Source organism: Rhinopithecus roxellana, chromosome 21 (genome assembly GCF_007565055.1).
Source record: "Rhinopithecus roxellana isolate Shanxi Qingling chromosome 21, ASM756505v1, whole genome shotgun sequence".
Lineage (NCBI taxonomy): Eukaryota > Metazoa > Chordata > Mammalia > Primates > Cercopithecidae > Rhinopithecus > Rhinopithecus roxellana.
Window position 1 is genome coordinate 66,725,524 of NC_044569.1, and position 10,022 is coordinate 66,735,545.

At 46.6% G+C, this 10,022-nt stretch overlaps 1 pseudogene; it reads left to right on the forward strand.

Moving 5' to 3' along the window:
- The first annotated feature begins 8,394 nt into the window (after positions 1-8,394).
- On the forward strand, positions 8,395-9,525 carry LOC104682253 (annotated as a pseudogene).
- The last annotated feature ends 497 nt before the right edge of the window (positions 9,526-10,022 follow it).

The window sequence follows — 10,022 nt, forward strand, 5'->3', positions numbered from 1 at the left end:
TATTGTGAGTCCCTAGTGGGAAGGCCAAAGCCTTATGCCAATTGCTAAATTCTTTGACGGTGTAGGATAGGTCTTTCCAATGAGACAACTGGTTGCCCTTAAAATACCTTGCAACTCCATTATTGACTAGTACCAGAAATTTTGTCATCAGAACATCTACTCCAATAGTGCATAGCCTTGGTCCTTGTAGGGAAGAAACTTGGAAGTCCTGTATGTGTGTTTACTCATGTAACTCTCATAACCTGCTTTCATCCACATTTTATTTTTTTATTTTATTTTATTTTATTTTATTTTATTTTATTTTATTTGGAAAGACAGTCTTGCTCTGTCACCCAGGCTGGAGTGCAGTGGCACCATCTCAGTTCACTGCAACCTCCGCCTCCCAGGTTCAAGTGATTCTCCCACTTCAGCCTCCTGAGTAGCTAGGACTACAGGTGCCCATCACCATGCCTGGCTAATTTTTTTTTTGTATTTTTAGCAGAGACAGGGTTTCACCATGTTGGCTAGGCTGGTCTCAAACTCCTGACCTCAAGTGATCTGACCACCTCAGCCTCCCAGAGTGCAGGGATTACAGGCATCAGCCACTACTCCTGGCCTATAAACCACATTTTACAGATGGAAACACTGAAGCTCAGAATGAATTGCCTTAGATCATACAGCCAGTAAGTGATAGAGCCAGGATGAACAAAACTAGGTTCATTGCACCCCCAAGAGCCTTGTTTTCTCCACTGTATCACACACAGCTAAGGGTGAAGATTTGATATGGAGCCGGGGAAGAGAGTCTGGGAGGCAGCAAGAATTCTAAGTTCCTTCTTCTCAGAGAGAAGAGGCCCGTAGGAAGCCTGCAAAGATAAAGTGCCCAGATTCCCCAGTTCTGCCTAGGGCTGAACTTGGGTGAAAACAAAAGAACATCAAAGTAGAAGCTGACCTTTCCGCAAGAATCAAGGAACTTGTGTCTGATGGGATTCAGCAAACTCCCTTTTGTCAGCCAAGAAGAGAAGCAGGTGGCAAATATCTGCCACGTGATAAAGGTAACCGTAGGAATGTAGGTACCGATGTTGGTGCTGGTTTTAATACAAAAGTATATCTTCTTCCTCTCTTGGTAGACGTGAATGTCATCTTTAACTGGCAGATCCCCCCGGAATGCTGGCCCTGCTCTAGCAGTGGGCCTGGCATATTTGACACCTGCGGTAGATGGTCTTTAACAATGCCTCTACCATATGACAAAATTAGTTTTAATGATAATCACAAAATTAAACAAATAATGATAATGGCAGGGAAAGACATGCAGACAATGAAATGTTTTTCTTTTCTTTTTTAAATTAAAGACTTTTTTTTTTTTTTTTGGCCAGGCACGGTGGTCCACGCTTGTAATTCCAACACTTTGGGAGGCCGAGGCACATGGATCATTTGAGGTCAGGAGTTCGAGAACAGCCTGGCCTACGTGGTGAAACCCCGTCTCTACTAAAAATACAAAAAAAAAAAATTAGCCAGGCATGGGGGCGTGTGCCTGTAGTCCCAGCTACTCAGGAGTGAGGAGAATCGCTTAAGCCTGGGAAGCGGAGGTTGCAGTGAGCCGAGGTCGTGCCACTGCACTCCAGTCTGGGCAACAGAGCAAGACCCTGTCTCAAAAAAATTTTTTGTCACCACGTCTGCCTTTTATTTTTCCATTTTTGGTGGAGATGGGGTCTCACTATGTTGCTCAGGCTGGTATCAAAATCCTGGCCTCAAGCAATCGTCTTGCCTTGGCGTTCCAGTGCTGAGATTACAGGTGTGAGTCACTATGCCCAGCCCCAGTTTTTCTTTTATTAAACTTCACATATATAATCATGGGAGATAAACAAATACTACATTGCCAACGAAGGAAAAAAAGTAAACACTTTTAAATTCTGGTCTTTTTCTGAGAAAAGGGGAAGAACTTTTACCTACATATTGGTAATGCATGGGACATTATAGTTTTTGGTTCTGAGACTTCTGCAAATTTGTCAATGATTTCATCAAAGTTGATTTTCCTTGCAGAGCCATATTTAATATGCAATGTAGCCAGGTTTATTATTCTATCTTCACTCACTATTGGCAGAGGAAGACTTTTCACTCATTTTAATTTCTAAAGTTTTCTTTCCCCCATCGCCAAAAGCATACAAGAAGTTCAGAAAAGTCGTAAACATAAGGATAAATTTGCAGATTCCATTGCACAACAAATTCCAGAAATGGTAATACACTTCATGTCTTTGTTTCTTAGGATGGATTCTTCCAGCAGCTTTCAAATGTCTCCACAGTTGAACATTTTTCACTAAGAAAACCATCACTGGGAAATGTATTATAAGTTTCTATTATATTTGGTTTTCAAGTTTTCTGCAAAAATCAGAGAAAGCAGCTGAATGAAATCAGAGAAAGCAGGAACTTACTTAAACCATTGCATTCTGTCCAGCTCCTGGTACAATTGACTGAGCCGTCCAAACACTGCCTCTGAAACTTCTTCTGGCAATTTAAGACTGTCACCTTGGGTCATTTCTCCCAACGCTGCTTCTTTGACTATTGATTATCTTTTCTGTGTAACTGTCCATTTTCTCCCCTACAATCACCTTTTCTTCTGGTGGCGGTAACAGTCCCCTCTCCACATTTCTCCGTGCTCATCTGCAAGGAACAATTTTTAAAAACTTGGTGTACCTGTTCAAGGTGCATTCTGACTGTCTGAAAATATTTTTGCCTGATTGCAGAGGTTGCAGAGAATGACAGAATTGAAGTCACTCAAGTTCCCTGTCTCTGTCTACAATCACTCCCATTGTCTACTTCTCATCCACTGTTTGGAACAGACACATGTAGCCGAATTGACCGCCAAATTAGCTTCCATGCGGAATACAATATTTACTAAAGGATAAACAGTAAAAATGTGCTAATTTAAGCTGAAGCATATACTATTAAACTCAACAGTAACCACAATTGTTTAGAACTTAGACCAACAAAAGATGATTGGAGGAGGAGTACTGTGTCCCTAACATGATGTAGAATTGCCAACACGTGGAGCAGTGCTTAAATGGTTTTATTAGTGTTGTTAAATTCTCTGCAGACAATGTCCCCCGTCATTGCCTGCACCAGGGCAGACTGCCCACTGCCTTCCCTTGCTATACCATAGATCTTAATCGGCTGCAGCTTTTAACCAGATAATTCACTGGCCTGCTGTGCACAGCTTAGATCTCAGGAACATCCAACCCTTCTGACTATCATAAATTCTTACTTATTTCATTATTGACTGGATTAAATAGATTTAAAAACAGAAATCTCACAGGTTTTTTTTCTCCTGCTCAAGCGACAGCCCCTTTAGCTAGGAAGGAACCCACCAATAACACATCCCTGTCATCTCTCAAGCCTGCTCTTGCTGGGGAAGAAGACGGTTCTTTCTGGGGCCTCCCTCTGGCTCCCTGTGTACTCTTTTATCCCTGGTGGCTCACACCTGTAATCCCAGCACTTTGGGAGGCTGAGGTGGGTGGATCACCTGAGGTCAGGAGTTCGAGACTAGCCTGGCCAACATGGTGAAACCCCCATCTCTACTAAAAATACAAAAAATTAGCCAGGCATGGTGGCCAGGGCCTGTAATCCCAGCCACTTGGGAGGCTAAGGCAGGAGAATCGCTTGAACCCAGGAGGCAGAGGTTGCAGAGAGCCGAGATCGAGCCACTGCATTCCATCTCAAAAACAAACAAAAACAAGTAAACAAGCAAATGGGCAAACATTTAACTGAGTGATTTCTCATGCCCCTTCAGGGCTTGGCTAGGAGGTCGGATGGCCTTGGCTGGGCCATCTGGGCTGCTGAAGATGGTGTCAAGGAAGTGAAAGTTCAGATCCTGAAACCGCTGCTCTCTTGCTCAGGCGTGGCCACAGGCGGTTCCTTGTCTCCATCCCGGGGACACTGCTGACTTTTTAGCTGGTCATATTTCCTTGTTTGGCATCCTCAGAACCATTAGGCCCCGGAGACTTCCAGATGTCTTTTTTAACAATCAGAGCCGGATTTCCTGGGCAGTGCCCGCCTCATGCAAACATTCTTATTTGTTATGGCACTGCCCTCAGAATGTGCAGGAATGAGTTCTAAAGGACAACCCTGGCTCGGCCCGGGGCCATGCTTCCATTCCATATACGCCTCCTCACACAATCTCACTCCAACCTGTGATGCAGGGTGGGGCAGAATCATTATTCCCATTTTAGAGATGGGGAAGTGGAGATGCCAAAGCTTGGAATGAACAACCCAAGGTGACACAGCAGCCCTTTGGGGCAGAACTGGTACTAGAACACCCTCACCCCCACTTCTTACTCACTCACCCACCCCAGCTCCAGCTAACTTAGCTCAGGCTTGGCCCAGGTCCAGTAATCCTGGTTACACAACTGTTATCAGGCATGTACTCAGCTAGAGAGTATAAATAGACCCAGTGCCTTGCTGCTGAGAATTTATGATTCAAAAATCACAAGGTTTTACAATGAGTAACCAGATGTCTTTAGAAATATGGCAGAGGAGTAATAGCATAGAAACAGCTCGTTTCTATGACTTTGTTTATTTGTGTGTTTTTAACTTGTCACCTATGTCTGGCAACAACACATTTAGGAAGCTGTCCTAAAAAAAAAGCTATTCACCAGGGATGACACATTTGTGGCACATGCCCTGAGGAGTCCCTGGGGATGTCTGTGGCACGTTGCGACTCTCTCACAGCTCTGCCCACTTAGCCCAGATGAGCCTCAGAATCTTCCCTAATCTAGCGCTCTGCCCAGACACGTATCTGACAGGGGATTTCAGCTAGTGAGCCAAATTCGATTTGCTGTCCCTGCCATACATTTCAGGCTGCTTATTCCAGGAAATGTGAAATTCAGTTTGTTTGCCCTTTCAGGGAGCTGCAGCCTGGTAACCTTACTCTTCTTTCCATTCACGCCCCCACCCCACCCCACAAACAAGGGCTAGGGGCAACAAGCTACTAGGAAGTGCTAAGCACCGCTTAAAACAGAAGTTATGCACCTGAGGTCTGTAAAACCTCGGCAGAATTGGCCGCAGTTGATGGTGGAAATTATTTCACTGGTAAAGCACTCCTTCCTGAATCCTTCCCAAGATTCCTGGGCAGGTGTTCTTTGTAAAGCCCCTCCCCCAGCCAGAGATCCTCATGTGCCTCATCACCTTGAGAACTGCAGCTGTCTTGAAGATCGTTCCTATTTCTGGGAGGACTGAGTTTGAAGGTGGAGTCAAGTCACTTGGAAATGATTCACGGGGACATTTAGGCCGGGGTGAGTGGTGAGGGAGGAACCCTGAGCGCCAGCCACACTCTTTATCCCTCCTAGGACGTCCACATCCCACACCCATTAAGTGAGTCCGTCTTAAAGGTCAACATGGGGTAAGTCCAGGATTAGGACCTGAAAGGAGCCATGAGCCCTGTGCTGGGCTGAATTGCATTCTCCCAAAATTCCACGTCCACCCAGAACCTCAGAATACAGCCTCATTTGGAAACTCATTTGGAAACAGGGTCTCTGCAGATGTAATTAACAGTGGCGATGAGATCACGCTGGATTAGGGTAGGCCCTCAATCCAATGAGAGTCTCCTCCTAAGAGACGGAAAGGGACGCATGGAGACATAGAGAAGAAGGCCATGTGGCGACAGAGGCAGAGACCAGAGGGATGCCACTCCAAGCCCAGGCGCACAAAGGAAGAGGCAGGGGATGATTCTCCCCTGGGACCTTCAGAAAGAGCGTGGCTCTGCCAACACCTTGATGTTGGACGTCTGACCTCTAGGACTCTGAGACATACATTTCTGTTATTTCAAGCTACCCAGTTTGTGGTCATCGGTTCCGGCAGCATTAGCAAACTAACACATTTTCCAAATAATATACCTGCTCCTAAGTCTTCACTCAGGTTCTGCTCCTGGGAGAGAGGAAACCCAAACTAAGACAGTAGGTATAAATACCCTCCTATTACAGATGAGGAAACTGAGGCACGGCTTCACTCACAAAGCAGCTGTGGGACCCAAGCACCCGGCAGCTACGTTGTGGCTCAAAAGAGGTTGAGCCTATTCTCTCTGCGGTCTGCTGTGGCGCATCAGTGACTCTGAGTGTAAACTGAAGGCCCACGGCAGCTTTGTCAGCTCAGCAGTCAAGCAAATGACCCGAGAAAAATGGGGGCAACCATGGGCTACTTGGTGCTGGAAATGGGGTCATTAAAACATAAAATTATCAGACCCTTTTTGTAAGCAATGGTTGCTATGAGAAAGCCCATGAGGCAGTAGGGCATGGGGAACTCATCTCTTTCTTTACACTTTGGGGAAGCAGACCTTCAACAGGCTTAGTCACCAGGTACTTTGTTACATGCATGGTCATTGGTTGGGAAGATTCAGTTAATCAGGGCCTTTTGCCTGAGAAACTTGCTTTAACAATAAGTAGGAAAAAACAGGAAGGGACTTTTTCCCATTGTTTGACATATTTTTCAACATAATATTTCTTACTTTTTTTTTTTTTTTTTTTTTTTTTTTTGAGACGGAGTCTCTCTCTGTCGCCCAGGTTGGAGTGCAATGACCAGATCTCAGCTCACTGCAAGCTCCACCTCCCAGGTTTATGCCATTCTCCTGCCTCAGCCTCCCGAGTAGCTGGGACTACAGGCGCCGCCACCTCGCCCGGCTAGTTTTTTGTATTTTTTAGTAGAGACGGGGTTTCACCATGTTAGCCAGGATGGTCTCGATTTCCTGACCCAGTGATCCACCCGTCTCGGCCTCCCAAAGTGCTGGGATTGAAGGCTTGAGCCACCGCGCCCGGCCTTCTTACTATTTTTTGAGAGGTTCTGAATACAACCCATATTTCATCTTCAGGAATAAACGTCCTCAAATCTTCTTGCCTTTTCCTTAGTTTATAATTATTACTGAAAATAACAGAAAAGCATTAGCAACCCAGCCGGGTGCAATGGCTCATGCCTATAATCCTAGCACTTTGGGAGGCCAAAGCGGGCAGATCACAAGGTCGAGAGATCGAGACCATCCTGGCCAACATGGTGAAACACCATCTCTACTAAAAATACAAAAATTAGCCGGGCATAGTGGTATGTGCCTATAATCCCAGCTACTTGGGAGACTGAGGCAGGAGAATTGCTTGAACATGGAAGACGGAGGTTGCGGTGAGCCAAGATTGCGCCACTGCACTCCAGCTTGGAGACAGAGCAAGAATCTGTCTTAAACAAATACATACATACATATATACATACATACATACATACATACATACATACAGCATTAGCAACCCATGTTGTATGTTTACACAGACTTAAATTACTAATCAATAGTTCTTTACCCTCTTTGGTAAAGAAAAATACCTTTCCCAGCTGGGTGCAGTGGCTCACGCCTATAATCCCATCACTTTGAGAGGCCAAGGCGGGTGGATCACCTGAGGTCAGGAGTTCAAAACCAGCCTGGCCAACATGGTGAAACCCCATCTCTACTAAAAATACAAAATTAGCCGGGCATGGTGGCAGATGCGTATAATCCCAGCTACTTGGGAGGCTGAGGCAGGAGAATCACTTGAACCTGGGAGGCAGAGGTTGCAGTGAGTGGAGATCGCACCAGTGCACTCCAGCCTGAGCAACAAGAGTGTAACTCCATCTCTAAAAAGTAAAAAAGAAAAAAAAAAAAAAGGAAAATACCTTTCCCAATTAACCAGTGTCCTTGTTGATGATGATTTCAATCTCCATGGCATTGTTTACTCCCCTTTGGTGGCCAGGGGAGAAGCCATTTTCAGAGGACTGATAGATTCTAGGCACAGCAATCACCTGGTCCTTCTGGGCTTCCCAGTTGGCAGGGCTGGCATTTGGGAAGATGGGGAATGGTGTGATCCACAGGAGCAGGCTGAGAAGGTGGCCAGGCAGAGCATCTGATCCCAGCATCTGACACCAGCGGCCCGTTCTCTCCACCTTCTCTGGGACAAAGCCCACTTGTGCCTCGTGCATTTGCCTCTTGGTTCCTAGTCCTCTCTAGGAACCACTCAGAGGCACTGCTGAGCTGAGGAATCTCTGCACAGGATGCCATGGGAGTCATTCAACCTGCAGAGGATAAAACGCACATAGAGGAAGGTGGTCTCTGAGTTGGAAGAGAAGGCACTGAGTCCTCCAGATGCAGGTTTTGAAGAAAGGCAGTATATTAATATTTCATGCCATGCCACACACAAAGGGTCTGCTGACCTGGGTAGATTGAAGTCTTGTGACTGCCTGGTAGGCTCTACTACCTGTCTCATAAACAGAAGGTGCTAAGCAGAGGCACAGAGCCTGGATGAATTATTGCTACTGGCTAAAATGGCTTCTATATAGCCAAGACCACATCTTCCCGGCGAGCACAGAGCCTTGCCCCTTGCCACTCCGCCGCCCATCCACACCTGCCGCCAGCTCACCATGGATGATGATACCATCGCCTTCATCATCGATAATGGCTCTGGCATGTGCAAGGCTGGCTTCACAGGCGACGATGCTCTCCAGGCCGTCTTCCTCTCCATCATGGGGTGCCCCAGCCACCAGGGCGTGATGGTGGGCATGGGTCAGAAGGACTCCTCTGTGGGCAACGAGGGCCCAGAGCAAGAGAGGCATTCTGACCCTGAGGTACCCCATCGAGCATGGCATTGTCACCAACTGGGAGGACATGGAGAAGTTCTGGCACCACATCTTCTACAATGAGCTGTATGTGGCTCCTGAGGAGCACCCCCTGCTGCTGACCAAGGCCTCCCCGAACCCCAAGGCCAACCACGAGAAGGTGAACCAGATCATGTTTGAGACCTTCAACACCCCAGCCATGCGCGTGGCCATCCAGGCCTTGCTGTCCCTGTACACCTCTGGCCGTACCACTGGCATCGTGATGGACTCTGGTGATGGGGTCACCTACACTGTGCCCATCTATGAGGGGTATGCCCTCCCCCACACCATCCTGCATCTGGACCTTGCTGGCCCAGACCTGACTGACCACCTCATGAAGATCCTCACCGAGAGCAGCTACAGCTTCACCACCATGGCCAAGTGGGAAATCGTGTGTGACATCAAGGAGAAGCTGTGCTATGTCGCCCTGGACTTTGAGAGGGAGATGGCCATGGGGGCCTCTAGCTTCTCCCTGGAGAAGAGCTAGGAGCTGCCCGGTGGTCAGATCATCTGCAACGAGCAGTTTCACTGCCCTGAGGTGCTCTTCCAGCTTTCCTTCCTGGGCATAGAATCCTGTGGCATCCACAAAACTACCTTCAACTCCATCAGGAAGTGTGACATGGACATCTGCAAAGACCGGTACATCAACACAGTGCTGTCTGGTGGCACCACCATGTACCCTGGCATCACCGACAGGATGCAGAAGGAGATCACTGGCCTGGCTCCAAGCACGATGAAGATCAAGATCATTGCTCCTTCCGAGCGCAAATACTCCATGTGGTTTGGCAGCTCCATCCTGGCCTCGCTGTCCACCTCCCAGCAGATGTGGATCAGCAAGCAGGAGTATGACAAGTCCAGCCCAGGCCCTCCATTGTCTACTGCAAATGCTTCTAGGCAGACTGTTACTTAGTTGCATTACACCCTCTTGACAAAACCTAACTTGAACAGAAAACAAGATGAAATTGGCATGGCTTTATTTATTTCATTTGTGTGTGTGTGTGTGTGTGTGTGTGTGGTTTTTTTTATTTTTATTTTTATTTTTATTTTTATTTTTTTATTTTTTTGGCTTGACTCAGGATTTAAAAACGGGAACGGTGAAGGTGACAGCAGTCGGTTGGACTGAGCATCTCCCACAGTTCTACAATGTGGCCAAGACTTTGATTGTACATTGTTCTTTTTTTGTTTTTTAAATAATCATTCCAAATATCGTGAGATGCATTGTTACAGGAAGTCCCTTGCCCTCCTAAAAGCCACCCCTCTTCTTTTTAAGGAGAATGGCCCAGTCCTCACCTGAGTCTACATGGGAGGTGATAGCATTGCTTTATGTAAATTATGTAATGCAAAATTTTTTTAGTCCTCGCCTTCATACTTTTTAATTTTGTTTTATTTTG